This window comes from Parasteatoda tepidariorum, chromosome 3, assembly GCF_982258835.1.
Source record: "Parasteatoda tepidariorum strain Cologne lab strain chromosome 3, Ptep-v5.0, whole genome shotgun sequence".
Taxonomy (NCBI): Eukaryota; Metazoa; Arthropoda; class Arachnida; order Araneae; family Theridiidae; genus Parasteatoda; species Parasteatoda tepidariorum.
This window is the reverse complement of record NC_141757.1, coordinates 87,777,405-87,795,637: the sequence shown is the minus strand read 5'-3', so window position 1 is coordinate 87,795,637 and position 18,233 is coordinate 87,777,405.

Genomic DNA, 18,233 nt, shown 5'->3' with positions numbered 1-18,233 from the left:
TGCCGCTAAAAATGTCACATGCCAAATCTAGTTTGGGTGGCTCAACATATAGCGCTTCTAAAAACGGAAACGGAAATAACCAGAGTGTAAAATATTATGTGCTTATGCGCATCGTATTTTTTGTTAAATAATTTATTTATTATATATCAGTTTATAGATGGTAACGAGAAGAGTTTTGTGGTTGCTATGGTGACTAATTAGAAGGTAAATTGTTTTTTTGAGTGAGTATGAGATTTGTTTTTTGGAACTGCGATGCTGTAATTTTATTGTTTAGTTAATAAATCTTCCTTTTATATTAAACGTGATAGTAGTTTCCTTAATTATTTGATTCGAAGTCCTTGGAGTTTTATTTGAGGTCAGTTTATTGTGTATTTTTTGACAAGAGAGAGCATTCTCACCAAACGAGATTTCTTCCAAAATTCAATGTTTTGTTTATGCAGGGTTTTTCCATTGCAATTTCTCTTATTTAAATTTTTAATAGACTTAATTATAGCCAAAATTTTAACCTTTTTAAAGAGATATCAGTTTTAGAAATTTTATCTTGAGATTTTATACTATTGCACATTTCTAATAGGTTTAACGAATTACATGTCATTTATTTGAATTCAAATTTATTTTAATGACTTAGTATTTACTAAAAAGATGTAATTATTTTTTTAAAAAAAAGTTGTTATATGGATTTGAATGATTGTTTTGCTTTCTTAGAATTTTGTGCATTTGCAATGTACCTAAGTTGTTAGCGAGCGAAGCGAGCTTGGTTTGCGAAGCAAACCATTTCAGATTGCGTAGCAATTTTCGGGGGTTGGCGAGCGTTAGCGAGCAGGGGGCACAGCCCACTAGTATTTATAAATGCTTTAATGAATAATGTCTGAGAAAGCGACATAAAAAATATTAGTCTTTAATTCAAAATTTTTAAAATTTTTGATACTTTATTCAAACTATGCACTTATAAATATGCATTAAATATAGCTTAGTTTTTTAATTTTATTTTACATAAACTGAAATTTCTCCATTTCTTACTATTAACATTACTTAGCATAAAATCATTTTAAAACTCCTTCTATGAGAATAAACATTTATTTTCTAAAATAAAAAATAAAAAATTTGATATTTAATTTTTAATTAAACTATTTTGATTGAGATATTAAAATTTAATTAAACTATTATGTTAGAGACATTGATATATAATAAGCCTATTGTTCAAATTATTTTAGAGCACTGAAATCACTCAAAACGATATAATACTTTTTGTAAAAGAAATATATATTATAATTGAAAAGCACTTGAACGCATTACAAATCCTCAGAATATTTTTTAAATATTAAAAATTTTTTAAATCATATATAGTAAACTATTTACTCTAATCTTCGAAAACTACTTTAAGATATTCAAAAGTACTGTTCCTGAGTGATTATGCTCTTTTTTTAATATAATTGAATTTATATTTTTTGGCAACTGCTAAGTTTCCTGAATTAATTACAAAACGTATCATGAATTTAAATAAATAATAGACGGTAAAACCATAGGAGCAATAGGGCAACTTATCCAGGTTTCTTAAAGATTGTTTTTGTCATTTCAACGACCTCCTGAATAAATAACAGACTTGATGGGTTTTTTTTTAATTTCGGAAGCAATCACTAAATCTAATGTTGTAAAAAAACTGATGAGAGTGCAAAAAAAAATCATCTTTAGAAATCTGAAAAAATTTATTTGGTTTGCGGATTTTAATAGTAAATATTCACAGAATGCACTGTATGAGAAATAATGAAAAGTACATAATTGAACAAATTAATCTAATTTAGTCAGGGTACTATATGAGTCACAGTCACTATTTATGTCACAGGAAAAAAAACATTTAATTTTGCTAGGTCTGTTGGATAACCACTTTTCGGCTGGATTTTTGTTACACACATTTAAATTAAAAAGAGTTTTCGTACGAAATTAAATTGCTGCGCATGTCCTTTAGTTCCCTCTGTACATGAATTAGTTCTTTGCTACCTTCACAAATTCTTATTTTTTACAACAGCGTCTTAGCATTTATACGAAGCAGTAGAACATAACATTTAGAAGTTCGATAAAATTGGAAAGAATATTTTAGAGCTGCAGATTTAAATACAAGCCTCCCTGATTAGTTCCACTAAGAGTATCTATTTCTGGATGTTGGATCCAATAATTACTGATTTTTCATAACTTACTAATGTCGCTTCAGATAGTTGGATGATACATTTTCTATAAAGAAAATAGTGTTTTAGTGCCTGTTTTGCTAATGTCTATGAACCCCGAAATTAGAATTTAATTTATGTATTGCTAGATTTGCAACTATGGAAATTTTTTTACTGAAAGTTTTAAATTAATTTTTAAGAATAAACTTTGTTGCAACGCACTAAAATTGTTTCAGTACTATGTTAATAATGAAATTTCGTAAAAATCCATGTAATGATGGTTCAATTAAAAGTCATATTTTTCATAATAGTAACGCTTAATGAGATAAAATTTACCATAATTGTTTAACTCTATGTTCAATTTATATTTTTAATATATTTCAGAAAGAAACTAAGTTACGTGGAAGCTTATTCATAAATTTAATTTAAAAGCTTTAATGAGAAATAATCACAGTCTTACACTTAATAGAAGTTATGTTTTATAACCAAAATAAGCGTTAAATTACAGGAACGTTATTAAGTTTAAAAAAGGTAAATGAAAGTTTAGCACCACCGCATTCGGTACCTATTGAACATCTGTTTCAACTTTAATTTTTCTTCTGCAAGGATGCTTTATATTAAATTTAAAAACTCTACAGACTAGGGAAAGAATTAGAATTTTGAAAACTTGTGGAATCGGAAGAAATTTTGGATTCAGAATGTATGCAAACATACTAGCTTTTAGCTGTATATAGTTTCCCAATAATCGGCCTATCCCCGATAATTCATATGCTTTATCTTCTGTAGCATCCCTTAATCTTTGATTTATTTAAAATTCAGATGAATATACAACTCCAGAATATAAGGTATGACCTAAATTTTCTGAAGAGAAACTAACCCATATTTGTACTACTAATACAAATGAAATACAACGATATTCCTTGAACCTCAATCACTGAGATTTTAATAACCGAGCTATTATAAGTATCTAAAATACCAAAGAGCTATTATAAACCAAATTGGTGAGATTCAGCTTCAAATATCCGCTCCATAAGTTCCTAACGTTGCGAACAAGAATTAAATGTTCAGTCGTGGTGCATAATTTGGAAGCTAATGCTGAACAATGCGTCAAAGGAGACTAAAAATCTCTACTAATTGATAATTGCAGGCACTGAGATTTATAGTGAGCCTTCAAGATAAGGATGTTGCAGAAATGAATCGAAGTTCCGAAACGGCTGGTCGAGTGTGAAATACGAAGCGAAAGCAGAACGGTAGTCTACTATTTCCACTTCGTATCCCACATTCGTCAAGTCGTTTTGAAAACTTCCGATTCATAATTGCAAGCTTTCCCTTGTAGTATGAATCAGTCTTATTTAACAAGCCATTTTCGTCGAATTTTAGTTCTGGCAACAACGTTCGAAAACATTATGCAACGCACAAGTTTTTAAATTAAAACCTGTATCAGAGGCTTTTGTTTATATTTTTACAAAGCCTCCAGAAAAGATTTCACATACAGAGTTCAAAAATTTTGGTGTTCATATAAGAAAAATTTGTTATAAACTGTTCTAAACCGTAATGCCTTATATTCGATCTAACGATTTTACAGTGATACCATTTTAAACTATCATATGCTACACTATTTCCTGTAAGATATTTTGCTTTCTTTCAAGGGTATTTTCAAAACAGACATCAAAATAAATTCTCTATCGGCAAGTTCAATATATAACTGCAGCAAGTTTAGCACACTGACGTAAGGTTAGTGAGTATGAACCTTGGCCAAAGAATACTTGTTTTTTGTTCGCCAAGGTATGAACTATCGAAGAGTTTCGTGGGTTTCAGTTTTATATGACGTTTATTCTGGCTGTTTTGCATTAAAAAATTCTATGAAGACTGTACAATAGTTTCTAGACTAAATTTGTTAAGAAATTAACAAAAAATGTTATGGGAAAAATATTACCAGTAACAAAATTGAATAAATAAGGTACAGCGAGAAGTGTTAGCGCAACAAGAAATTGTCAAACATCTTAAGTTTCATGCAATATAAAACTTCGAACAAAATAGTCTCGCCTTAGGGGAGGAATAAATTCAGATTTAACCAGTTTGCTCAAGATCAAAATACTTCTACGCACTTTAAAATTTAGTGGAATAGAATTTAAGGCTTTGAACCCAAACTGTTAACTGTTGAACTGCTGATTTTAAACTGTTGGATTTAAAAATTAGAAATTAGAAATAGTCTATTTTGCATTAAAATGAATTTATGTTAAACTAATTTACTACCGATGTTTAGGTGGCAGTGACTTTTCGAAAAATATCTTAAATTTAAATGATTAACAAATTTATAGTTTTCAAATTTATGACACTAGAGGGCTCCGCCCCCTGCTCGCTGACGCTCGCCAACCCCCGGAGAATTGCTTCGCAATTCTTGCTTGGTTTGCTTCGCAAAACCAAGAATGCTTTGATTTCATATATTTCAATATTAAACTGAATATTAACTGTTATCATCGAAAAGAATTAATTTTCTTAAATGCAGAATAAGCAGTGTGTCAATATCAATGTCACTTTTTTTCGTTGACTACAGTTCCTTCTATGTCCTATTTGTTCTCTAAATGAGCCAAAATTGTCAGAAATTAACATCAATGTGCAGATATAATCTTAATACGAAACTTGTTTAAAAAAAATGATAATCACAATAATACAGACTTTGTCCCAAAGAAATGAATATATTTTTAACACATTTAATTCAATATATATATATATATATATATATATATATATATATATATATATATATATACATGCAAACACTATAATATTTTTCAATAAGCAATATTGTTAAGAACAGGGTAATTTTTAAAAAAATATTTTAATAATATTCAGCAAAATAACTATAAATGAAAACATTAATTTTGCGGAATTAAAATAAACAATGCACCAATAGCATTTTCTTTATGCTAAATACATTTATAAATAAACAAATCGAATTAAGATTTAAAACCAGATTAAACTTACGAATTAACGTTTTAGAAAACAAATAATCAGATTAATCAATATATCAATACGAAATAAGTTGAGATGTTGTAAAACTGAAAAATGAAATTCTAACTATTTTGTGATTGGTTGCATCTCTGAAAAAGAAAATTCAGACTTGTAAATCGCTTTTTTAAGCTTGCCGTTTTCAGACATGTGATTGGCTGTTGTGAACGGCGGTTAGTCTTCATTATTAACTGCAAAATCGTGCTTTAAAACTAAAATAAATAAAAATTTAAAATTATGTAAAAGATTTGAATGCCCTAAATGTCTTCCCTGAAAGATTCTGAATGAATTGATTCCTTAATCTTAGATTTTCATCACGTAGTTAAAAAGTTTTTCAGGGGACAAAATTAACTGCAAAAACCTTTTTTTAGAATAGAGAGATTTGAAACGAAAGCCTCTTTTGCCACTCTACTGTATGTTAATACGAATTCAATTTATCAAATTTCAACAGTTCAGGATCGGCAAAACGTAATACTTTATATTATAATTAAACAAATCTTAATTATGTTATGCAGCTATTGCAGGAAAGTCAATAGTTCGAAGAACTAAATTAAGTCTAAGAAAAACACTGGCTTTGTGATCTGCATAAAATGATGAAATAAATATGAATATGAAATAAATGAAATTAGAATTGCGTAATGATTACGTGATTGTACGTGATTTACATGACAAATGCATAGCAATTTCATTGAAGTTTAGAAATCAATTGAAAGACCAGCTACGATAAAAAATCTAATTTAGAAATTTTGAACAGACATTTAAAATTTGGAAATTTTAAAAGAATTTGGCTATAATGCAGTTATAACATACATTTTTTAATTTAATAACATTGTTTTAAAACTTGAATTAAACTGACTTTAAATAATTGGATTGACAAAAATGGCGTTATTTTACGAGGATTTTTTTTTCAGTAAAAATTTGCATAGATTATACAGAATCATTTACAGAAATTTCTTCTAAGCTATCTACGTTATACATAACTTGTTCCACTCAATTCAATGATCTTATTTTACTCTGAGTCAAATGTTAGTTTTAAATTGTTAAGATATGTTACTTGGCTATAGATTAGTAATTGCTCAGAGTAAAATAAAACTTACAAATTTGCCTATTTTGAGAAAAGCAAATTCAATTCAATGAAAACCATTTCTATTATCGAATACTATAAATAGAAAAAGCTTCTGAAAAAAACTTATTAGAAAGTGAGTTGAAACACATGCGTATTGACAGAGTGCGTTAAAGAATGGAGCAAAATAACTTCAATCATGCATCCTATTTACTTTTGAAAGTTTTGCTGGTTGTTAATTAACATTTGTCATGAATTTGGTAAATTTACGCGGATTTTTTTTACTCTTGCCTAAATGTATTGTAATCTTATCAGCTTTGCAAATGATTTCTAAACAAATTAATATTACAAAATTTAAAGCAAACTCTACCAAATTTCTTTCATAAAATTGAATTTTTAGTATTTAAATTCATTAATCGTCGAATTCCTTTAAATTAGAATAATTTTACACGAATATTTTAATAAGCTTAAATAATTTTATGTTCAAATTAACATTATGAATTTCTATCCAACTCGTGAGTTGTGTGGCTAGTTAAGTTCTAAAATTTATAAAATTATGGGTTTCAAAAAATTGAAAATAAAAGTATAAAGTTTATAGGATGTCAACAATTAAACGGGAAACTAACTCTAAATAATTTTTAGCATAGTGAACTGAACTACGTAGCTCATACTCAGTTGTTTATAGAGTTTAGAATGAATTCCGATTATTAATGAGACTAAAGCCAGAATGTGCTATACCGTGTTATACCTTGAACCGATTAAACTTAACTGTGTCAGGAAATTTAAGATTTTAAACTAAGTGTCTTGAAAAAACCCACCTTTTTACCCATACTCAATTTTACGAACAATAAATAATTTTCCACCTACGAGTTTAATATTATTGAGAAAGGGTGCACTATTTGAACAACGTATCACTATTATATCTTAAACATGAACAAATATACCAAATTTCAAATGTTCGATTTTCAAAAAAAAATTTGCTTTTTTTAAAAATTTTAAATTAGTATTTTTAAATAGCTTTAAAAATAAAGTAGAAATTCAAAGTATAGCTTTAAAACTTCAAACTACGTCACTTAATGTAATCATAATTATTAAAATAAAGCATAGTTAACATATAACTGTTAACATTAGAAAAAATTTGAAGACCATATTTAAGTGCTAAAAAAGTAGTTAACCAAAAACTTATTAATGGATCATACTATATCAAACAATAGCAGCAGCGATTTGTCAAGTCTACTGGAAAGCATTAATGTCTAACAATCAAATTCTTGTAAAATATACAAGTCAAAACGTCGAATGATTATTAAACATTCTTATAGTACAAACATTTGCTCATTGTTTTAAAAGAGCTTAAAATAACATGTTATGAAGCGTAACAAGGAGTGTCAATAAAATAAGTCTGCCAATGAAGATTCCGTTACTCTGATACCTAGTAATGCCTGCAAAGAAAAAAGGGCATTTATAAGTCCACATATCGAGAGAATCAAATTTCTGTAAGTGTATAATGAAACTAAAAGTTTAGTTTCAAAACACATGCCAACTAGGTAGTCATTTTAATTTTAGACAACTGAATATCTTAGTTGGTGAGTAAAGTAATTAATCACAAAAATCTAAAAAAAAAAATCACATTTTCTTCTTGATTAGTTTATTCAGAACAATACTGATAAAAAATATCTTCATATTTTAGTTTAATAAAATGCTTTAAACATAGAAGCTTCCATAGTTTCAGATTGTTTTCGAAATTTGCTAGGATCTAAAAATTCTGGAATTTAAAATTTTTAAAGCATGTTAATATTAAGAAAGTAAAAATCTTTAAGTAAACTAAAAATCTTAAAAGTAGATCTTAAGTTACGTATCTTAACAATTTCACAGCAAGTAATATCTGAAAATTTTTTCTCATCTTGGACCGTTTTTGTAACAATTTAAAAAACTTTCCATTCAAAACTTTCGAAGTCTATTTTTCAACCTGCCTAAACAATCTAAGCCATATTAACCAGATTACGTTTATTCTCCATTTTTTAAGGGTCAAGAATTTAAATTTGCAAGAAGATATACATTTTTTAGGTCCTAATACGTATATTAAAATATAGTCTGCCTTAATAAACTTATTTAAGATTAGTGTCCCGAACCAATAAGAAGAGTCCTAGCACGAGATAGTCTAATCATTAGATCAAAAGTTATTCAGGGTGTTTCATTTTCTGCGCACTATTTGTTGCGCTTTAATAAAGTCTGAAATACCGTTTACCGATGACGCTAGTCCTACGTATATGCATTTTTCTATCATGAAAATATGTTAGAAATAAATTCTGTTTATTAAAAAAAAGATAAACGAAGATTTGCTAGTTATGTGATTTTTCTTATGTTTGCGAACAGCTTTCGATATCAAAGTATTTTGTAATAATTCACATATTAAATACCAGATGACAGTTATGATTTTATTTTTATCTGCAGATATACACCATATTTATTACAATGAACTTACTCGTGAAAATAAGTACTAAAATAGATTTTTTGACTCAACGCAGAATCTGTGGTATAATAGAGTAGCCAACATAATAGTTAAAAATTTTAAAGATTTCTTCAAAATAGGATTAAGCACCAACGAGTAAATTTTTTTAGGGGAAGAGCAGGCAGTACATTGACGTTTTCTTTTATTCGTACTTAAATTAGTTCAATTTTAAAAACTTAAAAATATTGGAGGCATCCTTTGTAAAGTTTTTAAAATTTATTTGCTTCAGTTTTATTTTATCGAAGAGCAGAAATGGGTCGATGAGTGAGATAATTGGCTTAAAAGTTCTTTATTACTTACACAAAAGCCTTTCAATGTATAGTTAACATCTCTCAGTTAATAAAGTTTTCATTAAAATGTAAGTGTAGACCTAAATTTTTTATGTAACATTCCTTTTTATTCCATTAACTCATTACATTCCATTTTAACCCGTTTTACTTTCAAGTTCAGGTTTAGACGTGATATTTTATTAAATGCGAAAAGATAAAAAAGGTATTTATCAGAACTAAACTAAATTTAAACAATTATAATATATAACTAGTACCAATCAACAATTTAAAAAATTAATATTTAAACGTTTATTTATACACAAGTTATAAACTTTACTTTAAAACAAATAGAAATGCAAGATTTAAGCAAACTGATATATCAAAAGTATAAGCTCTCCATTAGGAAAACACTATATAGAGCATTGTTTGGAAAATTGACTTCACAATGTACATTTTTGTTTGAAAAAAAATACCCACAAAACTTCAATTTTAAAAGTGAGCAAGTTCATAACCGAAATACTTGAATAAAAGATGCATAACCGAATAAAAATGAATGAGAAAATCTTAATTTAAAAAAAAAAATACTGTAATTTTAGATTTTTATGCCATTAAACCTCACATTCAATTTATTTGTTTATTTATTGGTTATTGTAATTACATAAAATTTCAGGCTTGTGTGCTCAAAATAGGCTTATAAGCCTTCGTCAAGTAGAAGAGGACAGATAGCACAATAGGAGAGACAGCACCAAGTAGTACCGCCTCTTCATTTGTTTATTTATTCACATAACGACTCAATACAAATAGCGTCTCATAAATCCATGTCAAATTGAGGAATAGATAGTAGAAATTAAAGAATGACAGAACAAAGATACACCTAAGATTTCAACTGGATTTGAACCAACTGTCTCTCCGCTACAGAGCATTTAGTGGAAGAAATATACTCCTTGAACACGAAGGTCTACACATTTAATTCAATATGCGAATAGCATGCAACTCGTCAAGTTCAACTTGATTACAAGCGGTAATGGAGAAACTTACATTTAATTTGTACTAACCAGTTAAAATTACCGAAACGTGAATTCCCGCTTTTAAAATCCAGATAGTAAAATTGAAGGTCGCAGATTCCCAAATTAAGGTATAGTTTACATGCTTATAAGTTAATCGAATACAAAAGACAGTGACAGAGAATGTCAAAGGTTCGGGTCTTGATGTTAATAACGAACCAAAGTGCATACACGAATAGATTTATTTTAAATTATGCTGACACCCTCCTTGACGACCCAAGACGCAAGCTTTAAATGAAGGCAGAAAATTAGCTTTTAAATCAAAACACAATTCATAGATACGATGAAAAAAATTTAAATTCAATTATTAAACTTGATTAGCTTTATTTAATTATTTTTAATTATTACAAAAACAATTAATAAATTTTAATTTTTGGCAGATATTTTTGCATACATTTTAATACTGTATTTCTACCTCTTTTGATCAAGAAATCAGCCTCTTTGAATCAAATGAAAGGATATTTATGTGCTATAAAACAGTCCAAAAGGACGCTTGAATTAAATTTTTTACCTTTTACAAAGTTTTTCATTGTAATTAAAATCTCCAACCAACGAGAATAAGTCTAATTCTGCTTCAAACAGACGACTGCATTGTAAAGACACAAACAGGAAAAAAATGCTAAAATGTTTTTAAGCGATGAAATTGTATCAAATTTTCTCGAACATATTGGACGCCGGGCTTTAAACCAATCTTACTATCATTGATCCAATCAAAAAAGAAGTTAGTGTACGATATAAAGTTTAGCTTCTCAGTACAAACATGAATATTCTCTTTCCATATTGTTTGATAAAAATATCTAAATATGTATTCCTAAAATTCTTTTTTGACTTAGTTTGACATATAACGGAAATTGTCACGTCGCGGGAAAAAAACGTCACGGAAATTGCGAGAATTTTACGAGAACTCTTCTAATTTGAAAAAGGATTGTTTTCACATGAAGCAAATGTTTTTGTATTCTTCTCAAAAATCAAGAATGAAGTAATCATAAACAGAAGAAAATATTTATACAGTTTAAAAAAATCACCTTTTTATGGGAGCTTTTATTTAATTTTTTTTCCTTCACGGCATGTATTATATTGTATTTCAACCGTTATTTAACAGCCGACTCGATTTTTGTTTTGCCGCTACCAATGTTCAACTTGTAATTTTGAACCCAATACAGAAAACAAGGGAAATCATGGATCAAGTATTGGGTGAAATTTACCTTCAATGAGAATTTTTTGATGGAACTAAACCACATTTCAGTTACATTGAAAGGAAAACCACAAAACCCTCCCACGGTTCACCTGACAGCAAAGGGACTCTAACCTATCATCCGTCTACCCGCTGAGGATATTTTACGTCAGCATTGTTTCCAGTGCCTGCGTGTGCGGAATTCGTATCGAATTCTAACTGAAATGAGCTAAAAATTCAAAATATATATGACCCTCAATAATAAAAGTGGGTAGAAAAAAATCTCAAATATAAAACTCAATAAAATTCTACTCTCATATCACATCAAAAAGAAATGTTTACCAGGCTTGAAATTTGATAAACGTTTTAAGTAGCGAATAAATAAAAGCTAAATTGGATAGAAATTTAATTTAAGCATGAAATCCCCTATCTGTAGGGATATTTTCTATAGATTATATCAATATAAATTCATCTCCTTTAAAACAGAAGGAGTTAGTTTTAAATGACTGTGTCTAAATTTGGAAAAGAAGCTGAGAAAAATCCCCGTGCGAGTCTTACCGGGATTAAATTCAAGACTTCTAGCTTGTTGTAATCCCTTTGTTTCTTCTCAGAGGGATTAAAAATGATCTCGGAAAGGGAAGATTCGGGAAAAGCCAGAAGTAATACCGCGAATATCGTCACAAATTTAATTTGCTTTTCATTGAAGCAGCTTTTTACTACAGTATTACTCTAGCATTTCGTACATCCATTAAAAAGTGAATCGTCAAGTATTCGAAGCAAGATGACTTAGCGCTTGGAAGTAAAAATAGAATACTAAAAATAAAAACAATTTGAAATAAGTCAAATTTGTAGGTAAAATAATGTTTGAAATGTAAATACTAGTATATAATAACTTATACAGCAAAATGAAAGATAATTAATGTATTAAGGGCAATTTGTAGACTAAAGAGAGAATTGAATATTATTGCTAATACTCAGAATGGTACAGTACATTGAGTCGGATCGAATTATCATCTAGAATATCGATACGTGGTATTTTTTGCCTTAAATATGTGATAGATTATTATTTTCAATTATTGCATTGGCATATTATGGTTAGACTATATTTAAAGGTGCCCCTTGATTCTCGCCAAGTTGTGATCATGGGTGATTGCCAAGCTGGGTGATGTTGTTTTATTTATGGGAACGTCTATAGTTTTTTTTAAACCCTTTTCCTTTTTTTTCTGTGCTTACTCCATTAATTTCTGTTTCTCTTCAAAATGCATTTTATTTGGGTTTACGAGTACTAATGTTCAACTCCGTAGCCTTGTAATTTTGAACCCAATCCAGAAGACAAGGGAACTCCTGGATCAAGTATTGGGAGAATATTGCCTTCTGCAGGATCTTTTGATGGAACTAACCCACATTTGCGTCACATGGAGAGGAAGACCTCGAGAACCTCCCACGGTTAGTCTGATGGCAAGGGGACTCTAACCCGTGATCCGTCTACCACTGAGAATATTTCACGTTAGCACTGTGATCGTTGCAAGCCGGATGCGAAATTCGTATCCACCAGTCATCGCCGGGATCGAACCCCGGTTCACCTTATTGGAAGGCGAACGCTCTATCCCCTAAGCCATCGCTGCTCAATGTTTTATTGAAATTTCATTATGTTTTGGCCACCATTCCTGTTTGCACGGTGTTTCGCGAGAACAGGAATGGCGCCAAACTACACTCGCCAAATGCAATAAAAGTTGTGAAAAATTAAATTCAAATTATCTGAATCAGTACGAAGTAATTCCAATTCTTGCACTATTAGCGTTAATTTCTTTAATTTCGTTAAACTTTATTTTCAAGTTTTATCCTAAGATAATTGATTTTCGTTTATGTGTAAAGAAAATTTTTAGTAATATTTAGTTCCTTAAAAAATACCGTTTTTTATTTATTATTCATTTATAACTTTTAATTAAATCTATAAATTTGTGGCCTGTTGCCCTTATATATTTAAACTTATTTTTTGTGTCTAGGCATCATCTTTAAAAGTGCAAAAAAGCATTTGTTTATTTTATAGTTGGTAACGTTAATCGTAAATGGGAGAAAGAAAAACGAAATGACCCGATAAAATGAACATAAGACAATGGCGTAATGACCGTAAAGCAATCCAAGCTTTCATCAAAATAGTTCATGCTTCTTCACTAACAAAAAGATTGATCGCAAAAAGAACTTTCTCTTTATGCCTAATACTTCAGGTGGATGAAAAACATTTATATAATTTTAGTTTTTTGAGACTTGTTCACGACTTTATTTTCTAAACCAAAACATACATGTGCAAAAGAGTGAAATTAGTGCTTTATTGCCTAAAACTATTGCCGTTGAAAAGCTATTTGTTTCAAGCTTCTACGTAGTATACAATTTTGGTGTATAATATAATTGCCCTCAATTTTGGTGTTGTAGATTAATTAAATACATTTGTAAGGACACATGAGTAATGGTAATGTAAAAGTTTATATAAAATCGACAAAATAAAATTTTTTGAAAGAATTAATGTGAATACATTACTAAAAATGTGCTTGCTTTTTAATTTTTTTTCAATTTAGTCATCAAATTGATTCTAGTGCGCATGAAAGTATGTGAGGTCAGAAAACAAATATAAATAAATAAATATGCAAAAATATCACAATGAAAAAGTAAATAAAAACTGTGACTATATACACTGTAAGTAAATTCTAGTTTACATCAACACCAAAAAAGTTGGCTGCTATTTACTTCAAAATGTTTTGCAGTATGTTTGTTTAAAAGCAAAAAGAATTAGACTATATTTATTTTAAATCTTTTATTCAGTACATTATTGAAAAATTCGAATGAAGGCTTGTGCTTGTTTTTGGAGCTACATGAATAGAAATGATGCAAACAACTTGTAGCTAAAGTGCTAGAATCAGTTGAAACAACTGATTCTAGCTTGTTATAACGACTGTTTATGGCTTACATCGTGGCTTGGCGTTCCTCCACGTAAGAAAAATGCTGCAGCCTTAGCTACTTTTTTATGGCAGTAAATATATGGTAATTAAAAGGGAACAAGTCCGAACTGCAGCGGGTAATATCAAAACATTCCTATTTAAATTAAAGCAGAAAAAACTTGTGCTCACCGATCACTGCCAGGGCGATCATCAGCAAGCTAAGAAGTAATTTCTAAAGGACACTTTTCAGTTTTCTCAAAGAGGAAGTTTTTTTCATCGATACAGTGCAATAATCTCATTGGAATAGCGGGATATAATAGGAAACACAAATTGCTTGATGTAACAGAGACCCCTCTCCATCCGCTACTGATAGCGCTACGCTACAACGGTTAGTTTCCGAATTTCCTTCTCATATAATAACGGTAGTTATTACGAGACACCCTACATATTTAAGATAAGTTTAACTGCAATAGTGCAGTAGAAATACCTCAGAATTGATAAAACTCACCAATAGTATTAGAAGATGAGGCAAAGTATTTAAGTAATCACGTCTTAAGGTCTGGTTTCTTAGGACAAGCGCCTTATCTGGGCGTCAGCGGAAAGTTGACGTAGAGCTGACGCCAAAAAAATACTTTTTTGCTAGCTCAGCGTGAGCAGTCGGTCCAACGCAGACATTATCTCTCATTACGCATGCGTTAATAACGTAAACAAATATTTATTTTGAATTTGTATTGATTTTGTTATTGTCGACCAGTGTATTAGAGAACAAATAATGACTTTGTCCAAGAAAAAACACATTATAGCTGAGCTAAATGAAGAGGGCTACGAGTATGTTTAATGAAGAAGCTATGTTTAATGTCAAAATCAAAATCTTGGCTGATTTCAATATGCTGTTGGATGTTGTCCGCCATTGCTTCTGTGGTTAACGTCACGTTGTAATCCAACTGCAGTTGAGTTGGACGGCAATTGCAGTTCAAGATGAGCGTTCGATGACGTATACTATCAAACTCACAAATGGACCAATCAGAGGTTAGCGCTGACGGCGTCCAGTCCTAAGAAACCAGGCCTTTAGTCTACAGTAAGTTGTAAAAAGTTCCACGACCTCACACATCACGGTTTGGCGGGAATGGAAAAATAGGTGGAAATGGTTGAGAAACTTACAAACTGTTATTTTGCTACATAAGGTCTGATTTCCAATGCTTTTATTTTTTTACTCTTAATAAAATTATACTAATCTCGAGAGTGTTGGACAAATGGTTTTGAGGGGAGGTTTGTGTACTTAAAGCCTCAACAAGATTGAAAGGAGTAGGATGAAAAGTTCACAAGTTAAAATGTATAAAAAATACCACTCATGATATATACTGATGTACAATTTTTACATTCCTATCTGATCTAGACAAATGAGGTATTGTTTCTGGTCTAATTGTTTAATCGAATAAAACTAAACCCGAGACTATTTTACCACCTATGAAGAGGGTTACTTTTCACTTTGGATGTCCAGGTTTTGTTAAAATTTTCATCCATATTTTCAGTTATATTTACTGCACTACAGTGCCTTTCCTTTTACAGTGATACAGACAGGTTTAAAACTGAACCACGTTTCTGTTTAAAATTTAATAAATCTTATTGCACTCCATCCCTATTTCTTGATCCTTGCAAGATTTTAGTGTATAAAAATGCGTTTTTTAATTATTCTTAAATTTAGTAAGAGTTGTAAAAGTGTAAAAAAACACTCGAAAAAGAGTTAGGATAACTTTGAACTTCCTACTTACCCGCATAATGAAATAAAATCTTTAAAATTTAAGTATTATCTATTAGAGAAATGCATTAATGACACTGATTTGAAGGGTTCTACATTATTTGGTCACGTAATGAGACGAGGGAAAGCTTCTCTAAATTCAACCATGCAATATCCAATCAATATAATTAACGAGAAGAGTCTACTTTATGCTAATATTTGTGAATATTTAATCATTCATAGATTCGCAGATTTATTTAAAATCCTATTTAATATTTCTCGCAAGATAGGATTTAAAATGATTTTAAAGTAGATTTGGTACACAAATATTTCTATGTATATGATGGTACTTTTTCGTATATATTATAAGTTTAACCATTTGACGCAGAATTTTCATTACACATAGCTTTCATACTCATTTCATTATTCTGTATTAATTTAGGTCAAAATAGGTGAAAAAAATATTATATTTAGCATTAAAATATTTTATCATTTTGAAATACAGCATGAAATACCTGTATCTTTTTCTATGTTAAATGTAAAATCTTTCAAACACATCTAAATAATAATTTTTGACGTATGCAATTATTTGCAATTGTTTATATCTAAAAAAACAGTTATTTAACGTTGAAGTTTTTTTAATTTACAGAATTATTCACATTCAATTGATAAATTTTTGTGAATATATGAATGAAAAAAGAAAATTCTAACTACTTTTTTTGGATTTTATGTTTAAGTACCAATATAATTCCGATAACCTAACAGATTATTTTTAGTAACAATTAAATTGTTTTATAATAAAATTAATTACTTTATTAATTAAAAAATACCAATATAATTATAATATCAATACTATTAGAGTATGAGAAAAATTTATGAAAGAGAAACTCTAGTCGTATCTTCGTCAAAGGGTTAATATCCATTTTTGTGTTGTGTGCCGCCAATGATGAGTTTTGCTACCTATTATGTGTTGTACTTTTGATATTATTTCAGTGTCAAAGATGAGTATGTATTTTCCCTTTGTCAAGGAAAAAAGATTACAGAAACAATATTCGTATTATCTGTAACAAAAGCAGTTAGTTGAAAACATGAATGAAAAAATGTCTAAAAGGAGCAAAGGGTACTCTTTTGTGCAACGTAGATTAAAACGAAAAACAAGGTGAATAAAGTAGAAATTATGTACAAGAATGGATATGATATAGTTTCGGTACTACAGACAGAAACATTCCACAGTATCTGAACACCAAATTATAGTGTTAATGTTGGATAAAATATTAACACTGGATTGCCACTTAAAAATATAACAAATTGTTTTCAGTTATTTCCGTTTAAAATAATTCACTTTTTTAGTGTTATTTTCTTTTATGTTTAAGTTGAATAAGCCACGATTTTAAACTAATAGTATTTAAAAATTCCTTAATTTTTTCAATGACTTTAAGTTAATTGATTTAAAATTTTGTAATTTTGAAATACACGCATTTTGCTTTGTATGTTAACATTCGTATTATATAGCATTCATTTTATAGCATTCTTATTAAAAATTATTGTGTTATTTGTTTTATAATTTCCATATTTCATTATTAATATTAAAAATTGTGCATTATTATTTTGCAAATCTGAGGAATTATTATAATACATTGTAGTATTTAATAGAAATAAAACATAAAGAATGTTAAGATTGATTTTATTTTTAATCAATTTTCAATTTAATTTTCTTTAAACTTTAAATCTTTCGATCACGTGAAATAATTATAAAAATCGAGTTTTAAATTATTGATGTAAATGTTGTTCATAAGAGTTACAATAAAAATCAAATTAAACCAAATTAAATATATGGAAGAGCACCCACAAAAATCTTATTTAACATGAATTTTTAATGTTTAGATGATATGAATATTCCAACAATTAAACTATTTAACAAAGTTGCGAGAAGCAGTTACCAAAAAATTAAATTTTAAGCAGTCGTTGTATATCAATAAGAAATGTTTTTTTTTAAATCAAATTTTGGACACATTATAGATTTACATGACACAGTTACATTAAAACTTAAAATTATTTTAAAAATATACTATTTATTTTCAATTCCTTTTTATTAAACTTTTAATTTTATGACCACATCATTTGAAACTGGCGTATCCTAAAAATTGGTTATATTGTTATCCTAACAGTTATTCTAAATATCAATCGTAAAATGAGGTAAATATAGTTTTCATGAGAGTTACAATCGAAATCAAATTCCACCAAATTAGTTAAATGTATTACATCACAGTGCTAAAAATCCGATTTAAAATAATTATTTAATGTTT